We start from the raw sequence: 10,534 nt of genomic DNA on the forward strand, positions 1-10,534 counted from the left end.
GATGTAGCTAAGCCATTCCCTATGTTTGTTGATTAGCAGAGTCAGGGATATCAAGGAATTTGGAAGCAGGCTGGAGAGCCTTTGATACTTTTATACTGTGTCACAAACAGAATAATGTGAAATTGTGTAAGAGAAGGAGTACATGTCATCATTTTCTGCTACATCTCCTAAATCCTAGGTCTAATCCTACTCCAAGTTATCATTTCATTTGATGTACATATGCCCTCCCCCCAGTCTGGTGTTTCTGTTCCACCACTGGATTCATAGCCTTCTTTTCCTATTAGTTTTGTGCACGTCCACATTTCAGCAAACACTTCTTGTGTATGACACACTGTTCATGGAACTAGGGGGAAAGAAGATAAAATTTGATCCCTACCTCTGAGCACTTCACACAGCCCTGTATAGGGAGCTAGATATAATCCATTTTCCTTAGTTTTATTTCCTTGAGATTTGGATACCCAAACACATCACCACCTTATCCCCATAATTTCATTCCTATTGACTTAGGGTGGGGGTGGTGTCTTGGTTACTTTACTCTCATTGTTTAGACAAATACCTAATACCCAAATTTAAGAAGGAAGGTTTTATTTAGCTGGCCCCAAGGCAGAATAGCCTATGACAGAGGAGCAACAGTTTGTGGCAGCCAGAGGACAGCAAAAGCAACAAGAGCGAAAAGGGAGAAGCATAAGAGAGTGTTCCTTGTATCTAGGCTGCCTACCCTAGAGTGAATGTAGCACTCACAACCATAATCTCAGCATTGGACCATGAATCACAAACTCTAGAAGCCCATCTGACTGCATGAGGCTTTGGGGGACATTCAGACACAAACCGTAGCATTTTGCCCCTGGCCCCCCTGAAGACTCATGCACATCCCTTTGTACAAAAGGCATTTTAGTTCATCTCTAAGAGTTGCCAAGTCCTGACTGTTTCAGTGTTGCTGAAAAGTCCAAGTTCCAATCTCTTCCAAGATCTAAGGCAAACTTAGTTGTGAGCCCTTTTACAAATGAAAAATTAAACACATCCAAAATGCAATGGCATAAAATAAACATTACCATTCCAAAAGGTACAAATGAGATTACAAAAAGGATTGAGACCAAAGCAAATCCAAAATCCAGCAGTCTTGTAGTTCTGTGTGCAGCATCTAACACAACCTGTGAACAAGTTGTGCGTTCCAAAAGGCTTGTGTGCCTCCAGCCCTATGGCTATGACACTTTCAGTGGTGGTGATAGTTCTCAGAGCTTCTTTCTTGGGCCTGTTTTGTTCTGTCCTTGCAGTTTTTCTTAGATGATCCATGTTCCTGGCTTTTTCAAACTTCTGAGTTCTCAACTATACTGTTGGCATCACATTTACAACTTTACACATTGCTCTCTCAAGGGGACACTACCTGGTTTCCCAGGCCTTCTGAAATCTAGGTGGAAGCCTTCTTGACCTCAAAACTCTTGCATTCTGTATGTACCTAAAACCAGCACCATGTGGATGATGCCAAGGTCTGCTGCCAGTTGGAGCAATAGCCAAGCTTTCTTCTCTCTTGTCTGTAGGGGTTGAGTACCTAAATCACTGAACATTCTGAGCCTGATTCTGAGGAACAAATTCTCTTCCACCATTCTGGAACCTGGTGTGGCCACTGCTGCCATACTAGAACATAGTGTAGTTGCTGCCATTCTGGAACATGGTGCACTGTGGCTTTCTTTTGAAAGTGTTTCACTTTTGAAGTTTTAAGACTGCAAAGGGTGGAGGATTGCTGCTTCTTAGGTTGCCCTCTTGCTGTCTTTTATATTTTCCTGGTTTTTTTTGTTCTGGGTGTCAAACTCAAGACCTCGTGCTTGCCAGGCAAGTGCTTATGCCACTGAGCTGTATCCCCGGTCCTTTCCTGTTTCTTTTCAGCAGTCAAGATCTCAGCTCTATCTTTACAGTGCATAACTTTATTGGAGCTTCCTTTCTGGCCAAACTCACATTTTAAATCATTCTTCTGGCCTCTTTGCTCTTAATTCTGAACACAGATTTGGCTAAAAGTTCCCAACAATAGCTACACCACCACCTCAACATTTGACTGCCTTGAAATTTTTTTCTGCTAGTTTAATGAAACCACTGCCCTTAATCTTAGTCTCCAGCAAAATTTCTGGACACGAGGAAAATGCAGACAGACATTTTCTAAGCCATACATACATCATGTGGACTTCAGCAGCCAGTGCAGTCCTTTTTCCCAGCAGAAACCTCCTGCACCTATCAGCAGAATTTCTATCAGTCTTCTGGTCTTCAGAACTCTGACCAGAACAACCTAAGGTGTTGCAGTGCTACTCTTTCAGGTGACATCTCTGAACCTTTCCAACCCTTCCCACAAGCCATTCCCAAAGGCTCTTGAATCACATGGTTAGGTATAGTCACAGTGGTGACCCCACTTCTCTGGTACCAAATTCTGTGTTGGTTACTTTTGTCCCTGGACAAAATTCCTGACACCCAAAATTAAAGAAGGAAAGGTTTTATTTAGCTCAAAGTATGTAGAGGTTTCTGTCCCAAATATTGTGCATAAACTACCCATCCTAGCATTGGACCATGAATCAATCACAAGCTCTCGAAGCCCACCCCCATGACTACATGAGACTTTGGAGTGACATCTAGACATAAGTCACAATAAGTAGGGTTCTGTTTATGCATTTGGAGACTTTTTTTTTTATCGGCACCGGGGATCGAACTCACAACCACACACTTGCAAGGCAGGTGCTTATGCCACTGAGCTAAATCCCAGTCTCAAGACTTCTTGTAATATAGAATAACAGCTAATGATAATTTGTCTATCTCCTTTCACAAAAGAAAAAGACTTTATTCTCTGTTGACTCTCAGAGAATAAAGAACTCTTGAAGATGGGTTCCAAACAGTCCCAAGAAGCACATCCCTCATACTGTACCATACCATACCTCATACTGTACTATAAATAGGCTCTATCACCTAACCAGGTCTTAGTGTTAAAAAAAAAAAAAAATGGAGTTCTGTGATCTTAGGGCCTATCGATACTTACTTTAACCTGCTCTCCCAGACAAAACCTGAGATATTGACCTCACAGACTGGCCTGTAACCTGCAGCTCAGTCAATGAAATTAAAATCTTCAGTGGATAAGGTAAGGGATTTATCTTCATTAATAGCAATCAGAAGGGTTTGTACTATGCTCAAATTATGAGATGGTAGCAAAAAGACAATCCCATTTCTAAAGAACCCAAAGTTGGAAAGTAAATCAACTCTGTAGAGCCTCAAGGTTGGTTTGTGACTACTACAATGGGTGGCAACACTGAGTTTTACTCTAGTTTCCTTTCATGTTAAACCCATAAACTGCAGTCCCTGGTTATCTCTCTGTCTTGTGCTGCAGCTGATGTTTGCTCATCTCTGAAGGGTTTGAGCGGATCTTACAGTTGATTTTTAGACTTCTGAGCTGGATAGCAGCTGGATGGTCCTTGCATCAGACCCTTGTCAGGAAAACCAGCTTTCTTTAGGCCCTTCTTTCTCAAAGGGATTTTGCCACTGAAACTGTGCCCATTATAATGCCATTTTGTGTCTCCTGAGAAAATTAAAACAATGAAACTAAACTGGGGTATTCTGTAGACCTTGTACTTGGGATCCCACTTAATGCAGACAAACATGTTGAGTCCTGGCAGGCCTCTGTGTACAGTTCTGGACGCATCTGAAGGGTGGGTCAGCAGCCCTCTGCAAACTCCACAGTGGTTCTAGTTTTAACAGTTATGACCTGTTACCCCAGACCTTGAACATTTTACTGCCTTGGCATCCAAGCTGTGTCTTCCATACAGCCTCTCACACCCGGAATCAGCAGAAATCTCTTTTGTCAGACCATGTCTTGAGTTTTGGCTTCAAAAATGTCACTGTGAATTAGCTATGGGGAAAACTCCAGTCCTGACTTATAAAAGGTAAGCCTGGGCTTAGGGGCTCAGTGAAGTGGGAAAAGGGGCCCACGATGCTGGTTGGCACAAGGATATGGAGAACTCTGGACGCAGAGCCAGAGCCTCTGAGGACTGAGGCCCGGGAAAATTTGGCACAAAGAAGAGCTGGGTATTTAACCAGGAACACTCAGTCTGTATTTTGCAGCCTTGGCAGTAAGAGCAACGGGCAGTTTCTACCAGGGTCCACATCCTTCATATTGTCTCCCTCCCAAATGCACTCAGTGTCCCAACATCTGCTTCCCATTTGAGCCCTTGTCTTGCTTGATTCTATCCCAAACCACGGGTGCCAAGGGTAAGGGTAGGTCTGCACGTGTGGGATGGGGAAGAAGACAGGGAAATTTGGTTTCAGGTGCTATATCTCACCAAAATTTAGCCAGTAAGTTGTTTCACTTGTGTAAAGCAAGCAAAGAATTGGGACCAGATGGGGCAGTCTCTGGGTCATAGGAACTGCTTTTCAAAAGCTGCTCAAACTTGGTCCAGAGACAACTGAAGCAATTAGTGCCCACAGCAAGCAACTGAGGTGCTAATGAGGTATTAACACCTCTTCATGGAGGCAGCTGCTGCAGGTAAACTGAAGAAGGTGAGTCAGAGTAGGAAAACCAGCTTGCAGGGAGCAGCAAGAAGGGCTGCAGTCAGTCACAGCACCCTCACTAGTCACGAGGAAGGGTGGAGAAGTTTCTCCCGCTCTTGCTGTGAATCTCAGTCCATTTTAAGTAACCAAAAATACTAAGGGAAAAGATTGGTGAGCCTAAGAAAATAATCCCAGAACTCTTACAATAATGATAGCTGACTTCTCAGATGTGCTTATTGAACCTGGCCCAGCTCATTTCATTTTCACATCAGTCTATAAATTCAATCAGCAGTTCCCTCCTTACAGATGAGACTAAAGCACAGAGAAGTAATATATCCAAGGTTACATGTCCAGTAACCCCAACAAGGAAGTTTGGGGTCAAGATTGTTCTAGTGTTCTCATCCTCCAAATTCTATGGGCTCCTGATTTCCAGGACCACAAGGATCCAAATCAGTGGGTACTTCTTCAAACAGTCCAGCCACTCTGTGTCTTCTGGATTGCTGCTGCCAGTCAGAGTAGAGCTTCGGCTTTGCACTCCCCCCTCTAGGACAGGAGGAGCCCCTCCATCTCTTACCTCTAACAAGCTGGAGAGGTGCCTTAGGTTGTTGCCCAGCTCAAGGCCCCTGATGGAGAATGGAAGAGGAGCTGAAGAGCAGGCGCTGGCCAAGCCCATCCCTGCCAGGATTCCTACTTCAAAGCTGAGGGGTGGGAGCCAAGCCCATCGCTTGGCTGGAAATCTGGGAGCCTCTATGACATAGCAGCTCCCCCTGGCAGACCTTTGTCTTACAGAGAAGAAACCGTATGAATAGTGACAGGCCACAGGCTGTTTCCAGCTGTTGCTTCTAGGGCCGCGCCAGAATCATCTTTATGTGGGGCAGCCCCATTCCACTAGAGAACAGATGTGCTGTGGTAGGGTCTATGAAGAATGCCCTGTGAGAGGCGCCTGCCTGATGTGGCCAGACACCTTAGGACAGCAGTTCTGCAAGCATGGCCAGGTGTCACTGACCATGGGCTGACCTCATATCAGCCTTGGTTCCTTTGGTTCCTTTCCTCTTATCACGTAGTCTCTGCACACCACAGCCTTTCCTGCCTCCTTAACCTGCAAACACAAACTGTGTCCGAGAATGTGAGGATTAAAGACAAGAATTTGTGAGACATGTGAACAGTGTGTCTAACATATTAAGCTTATTTTTTTTTTCAGTGGTGGGGATTGAAACCAGGGCTTTGTGCATACTAGGCAAGTGCTATAGCACTGAGCTACATTTTCAGCACTCATTTTTATTACTATGAACAGTGGTAAAACAATATCCACAGCTGTCTTAGGCTATCTTGTAGATATGCATTTGGAAGATCAGGGTTAAATCCTGAATTTACTTCTTGGTCAGTTGTATAATTTTGCATAAATTGCTTAGCCTTGAATGAAAAATACTGATTCTAATGTGGACAACAGTGGGAATCTTGTCCTTGCAGTGCCTTGCAGTAGGAATGTAAAGCTCAAATGTGTGGGAGTTGGGACATCCCATAAATGCTGGCATGGCCTCTCTCGTGTCCACTGGCTCACCTTGGACTCTGGCCCGGGCCCACCATGGGTATATGCAACACCTTGCTTTTTCTTTCATCAGAGACAAACCTGGAATTTCTTTGGAAAAAAACTTTGGTTTAAAAATGAAGTGGCGGGGGGATCACCCCAAACAAGGACATACAGATGAAGTGGAACACTTGGGCTTATGGGAAACAGATGCCTCCTGCTATTAAGTCCAACCCCATAGGCCAAACTCATGTCAGCCATGACTATAGTTGTCGATGTCCGCTCCCGGCCGGCAGGAAGGACACACGACAAAGTCTGGTAGTGGACAACCTTTTCTTTTTATTTTTCTTCTCCGTACAGCCTGTCCTGGGTTCTCCCAGCTGAAGCCTCCTCTGGTCCGCTCCCCGCGGCTCCTTTTGTGCTTTTGTCTGCCCCAAAGCCTCTACCGGTCCGCTCTCCGCGGCTCCTTTTGGGCTTTTACTTCTGGGCTTCTACCTGGCTTCTTCTTCCGCCCAGGGGTGGCACCAGTATATATACGGGTACAGTGTCTAATCATGTTAAAGTAAGCAAGGCAAGCTGATTGGCTAACATCATCAGTTGCCAGGCAGACTATATTGTTGAGCGGGTTGTTTACGCGGTAAGCAGGAGACTAACATATTCGATGGGAGGGGTAATCTATCTCAGGCTTTGTTCTTTACCACAGGCCGCACGTCCGCCGCGCAAGGCGAGCTATCACAGACGCGGCTCCCAACATATAGTCACCATTTCCTGTCCCTCTCCAACTTTCTGGTGGTTTGTGGAGATTTCTTACCATGGATTCAGGGTTGAGGAGCACCAAGGAAAAGGAGAATCTAAACAAGACTGAGCTTCACTCTTCCTTACACATTTAGATGTGCCTAAGACTCGCAGACCTTAAAATACTATGCATCCAAGGCTCACAGCAAGCCCAGTGACTGCAAGTCAGTTCCCTGAAAAGCCAACAAATCTTACACTTAGAGCTCTCCACTTTACAAGCTCCCTCTGAGGTCATTATTTTTTTAAAAGTCATATGTGTGTTTGGTTTTTTTTTTTTCTCTTTTTTATTAGCATGTGTTTGTAGTACACAGTGATCACATCATGGGAGAGTTTGTAACACATTTCTTTTTTCTTTTTTTTTCTTTTTTTGCTCCTCCTGCTATTCCTTCCAGCTCCCTCCAATTCTTATTCCCTTTTCCATTTTCAAAACCTCTATGTTTTATAATATTTGCAACAGTAAGGATTTTAAAAACTGTATTGGGTCTCTACCCTGACTCCTACTCCGTCATGTCTCCCTTTATGTCAGCTAGTGGCTGGGAGATTAGGGGAAGTGACTAAAGGAATTTGAATTAGGTACATATTCAGTTGGTCAGTTGGGTCTGCTATAATATATTCATGTGATTATGCCCAGAAAATAGTCAGTGGGATTATCTGCAATGTATTTATATCCTGTGCCGTACTTTATTGCTAGCCATCCTAATTAGAAATGGCTTCCAAGGACATTTCCATCACATGCTCTGCCAATTCCCCTGACCCTTTGACAAGTGCAGGGTCAGCACCTCTCATATCCAGCACCAGAGGTAAGAGGATGTGAAAGGAGAAACAAGGATTGAAATGTACAGAAGCTTCACAGAAGCTAGTCTGTGAAAGTCTTCAAACATCAGATGGTCAAAACATATTGAGGTTTTCTGTTGCCCCAAGCTTCTGTAATTTTGGGAGCCCTCTTTAAGGAAAACAATACATAATTAGATATGAAGGAGAACATTTATTTGGAATGAGGAAAAACAAATCACAATACTTAAAAAGCTGCCAAATACCATAAACATCACACAGTCTACAAAAATAATCGAGACCAGTATCTAGATCTGGCCATGCGTCTGCCCCTTTGCCAGTTCCCTTCTGACTGGATATGGAAGAGAGGTGTAAAGGGGTTAACTTTAGATGGTTCCCAGGAATAAAGTTGAAAATCATTAAATATGAATATTATGCCATCTTGTGGCATCATGTGCAGGTCCCTATAGGGAAGACAAAAGTCCTGAGGCCAGCAGCTCAGATAATTTCTGAATTGAGAGTTGAGAACAAAATGCAGAGTGGGGGCCTATCATCTTCTCATGGTGCTGGCCTTTGCCGTTTCAACTTCAGGAAGTGCTGACTTCCTCAGAGTTAGATGGTTATTGTGTTGTAACTGACTCCTTAGAAAGTTGGGAGGACTTGACTTGGTCAGAGGGCAGCTCTGCAGGAAGACAGGGTCACCCAGCTCAGGAGACACCTCCTAATGTTTACTTGGCGTTTCTCAAGTTTTAAATTCTGTCGCGTCCTCCCCACCCCCACCCCGCAGCACAGGTTTCTTAAGAATCTTCCCAGGAGCGGGAGAAGGGGACTGGAAAGAGGAGGCCAGGCAAGGACACAATATGAAGCCACAGACTAGGAGGGTATAGTAAGTAGCTCTGTCTGCTTAGTGCTTTGGAGAGGGAGTAGGTATTTATGCCCCTGCTTCCAGAGTCACTGGCCATGGGTGGTGGTGATGGGGTATTTGTGTTGGAAGTATCTTTCTAGATACTTGCAAGCAACCAAAACATGTTCCAACAACTTAAGCTAGCCTAGACAAAGAGATGTAGGTACTGCCTGTTGGAAGCAGTGTCCTAAAATAATAGGGGAAACTGAGGACATGGAGGCAGAACAAGACCAAGTTTCTGCTGTCCCTGTCTGCTGCTAACTACTTTAGCTAGATGGCCCTCATCGGTGGTATAATATCACTGCTAGTTATGGCGTGTTGACAATCTCACCAAATTCTCAAAATAGTCCTGTGATCAGCTGTACTTGCAGACTTAAGAGACTGATGCTTAGAAACAGCTGTTGCTCCCGGCCACCAAGGTATCCCTCAGGCACAAGGAACTTTTCTAGGTCTCTCCTGTTACTCCAGCTCTTAGCACCCTGTTCATTTCCTTCATGAGCAGAGGTGCCCTGTCTGGTTTACTCAGCTTACACTCACCGCATGGCACAGTGTCAGGCACGTGCATAACAGGTGCTGCTCTACACACGAGGGATTCCAGAGCCAAAGGCTCAGGCACACACTTATGCCAAACCTATTCTGTGGTGTGACCCTCTAAGTATGGCCCAGTGCTGGGGACTGCACAGTGTCTGTGATCCTAAAGAAAAGGCCAGCTAGCGACGGGGACAGTCCCTGGGCAGAGACTTGTAGAAGGCTAGGGAGGGGATCCTTCGTGAAATGATCCTCTAAATGATTTCAGTCTCCTAGGAATGAACGGCAGTGCCCTGTTTTTGTATGACTGTCAGGGCTTCCATCAGGTTCCCCATAAAAGTTCTGTAGCATTCACAGCCTGTGTGTGAGTTTTAAATCAACTTGAGATATGGCTTGTGGCCTCTGGAATGTGCCACAAACGGTCCCTAGGGCCTGACTAAGAGAGCTCAGAGGACTGAGACATCCATAGAGAAAAATAAGACAACTGAACGTGAAGCCCATATCAATTGGATGAAGTATTTAGACTGTAGACAAGCCAAAGGAAAAGCACGTTTGCCTGTGGAGGCTGCCTGAGGCCCTGCAGGGGCTGAAAGTGAAGGCCTGCTCAGCTCTTCTACAGAGTGGTGGTGGATACAACATGTGTTCCCTCCTGTCCTGCCTGTCTTTACCTGGGCCTATGTCCTTGGGGGAAATAGTCACAATATCCAGCTGTGCTGCTTCTTCGTGATGCCAGAGAGGACTGGGTACAGGCCAGGAGAAGGAGAGCAATTCGCACTGAATGCGACCTATAGCTGGGGAGGGCTGGATGAGCCTGGGCTCTTGTGGGGTGGGGAGCTCTAGGCTGGTTGCCACCTGCTATCCCCAACTCAGACTAAATATCCAGCCCTGCGGGTAAGTGAGAAATTCTTGGCCTCAGCCGGCCCAGGCCTCTCTGGCTTCAAACAGCCTTCCTTCATGGAACCCAGGCTGCTGCCCACCCTTGGCCCTTTCTTCCTGTTCCTCACCCCAGGGGTTCAAGCTGATTGGCAGACTTATCCAAGCACGGAGGGTAGGGGCATTGGCCTTGGGAAACAGCCAGGAAGGGAGAGGAGGGAGGGAGGCAGAGAGCAAGGACAGACATGAAGTTAGAGAATGTCTGAGAGCGAGAGACACAGTGAGACAGGCAGCGACATGAAGACAGAGAGATGGAGTGAGAAACAGAAGTGAGGGAGGGAGAGCAGAGGTGCCCTCTAAGAGTGCAGGAGAAGGAATGCTTCGCCCTTAGAGGTAGGGTGAGGGTTAGGAGAGGCAGCAGCAGCTGAGTGGACCGGGCTCTTAGCTGGGCTCCCACGGTGTCCCAACACTGCCCTGCCCATCAGCTTTCTGCAGCGGAAGGCATGTGTTCTCCAAGGTGGGCCCTCGGCGCTGGAGCAGGGCCTTTAAACATCCCCACATCTGCTTCCCATCTGCATCTTCATTCGGTGGATTTGCATCCCCAGGCTTTCCTGCCA

The sequence above is a fragment of the Cavia porcellus genome, unplaced genomic scaffold (genome assembly GCF_034190915.1).
Source record: "Cavia porcellus strain 051 isolate PalLab524CR breed Dunkin Hartley unplaced genomic scaffold, mCavPor4.1 scaffold_31, whole genome shotgun sequence".
NCBI classification, from domain to species: Eukaryota; Metazoa; Chordata; class Mammalia; order Rodentia; family Caviidae; genus Cavia; species Cavia porcellus.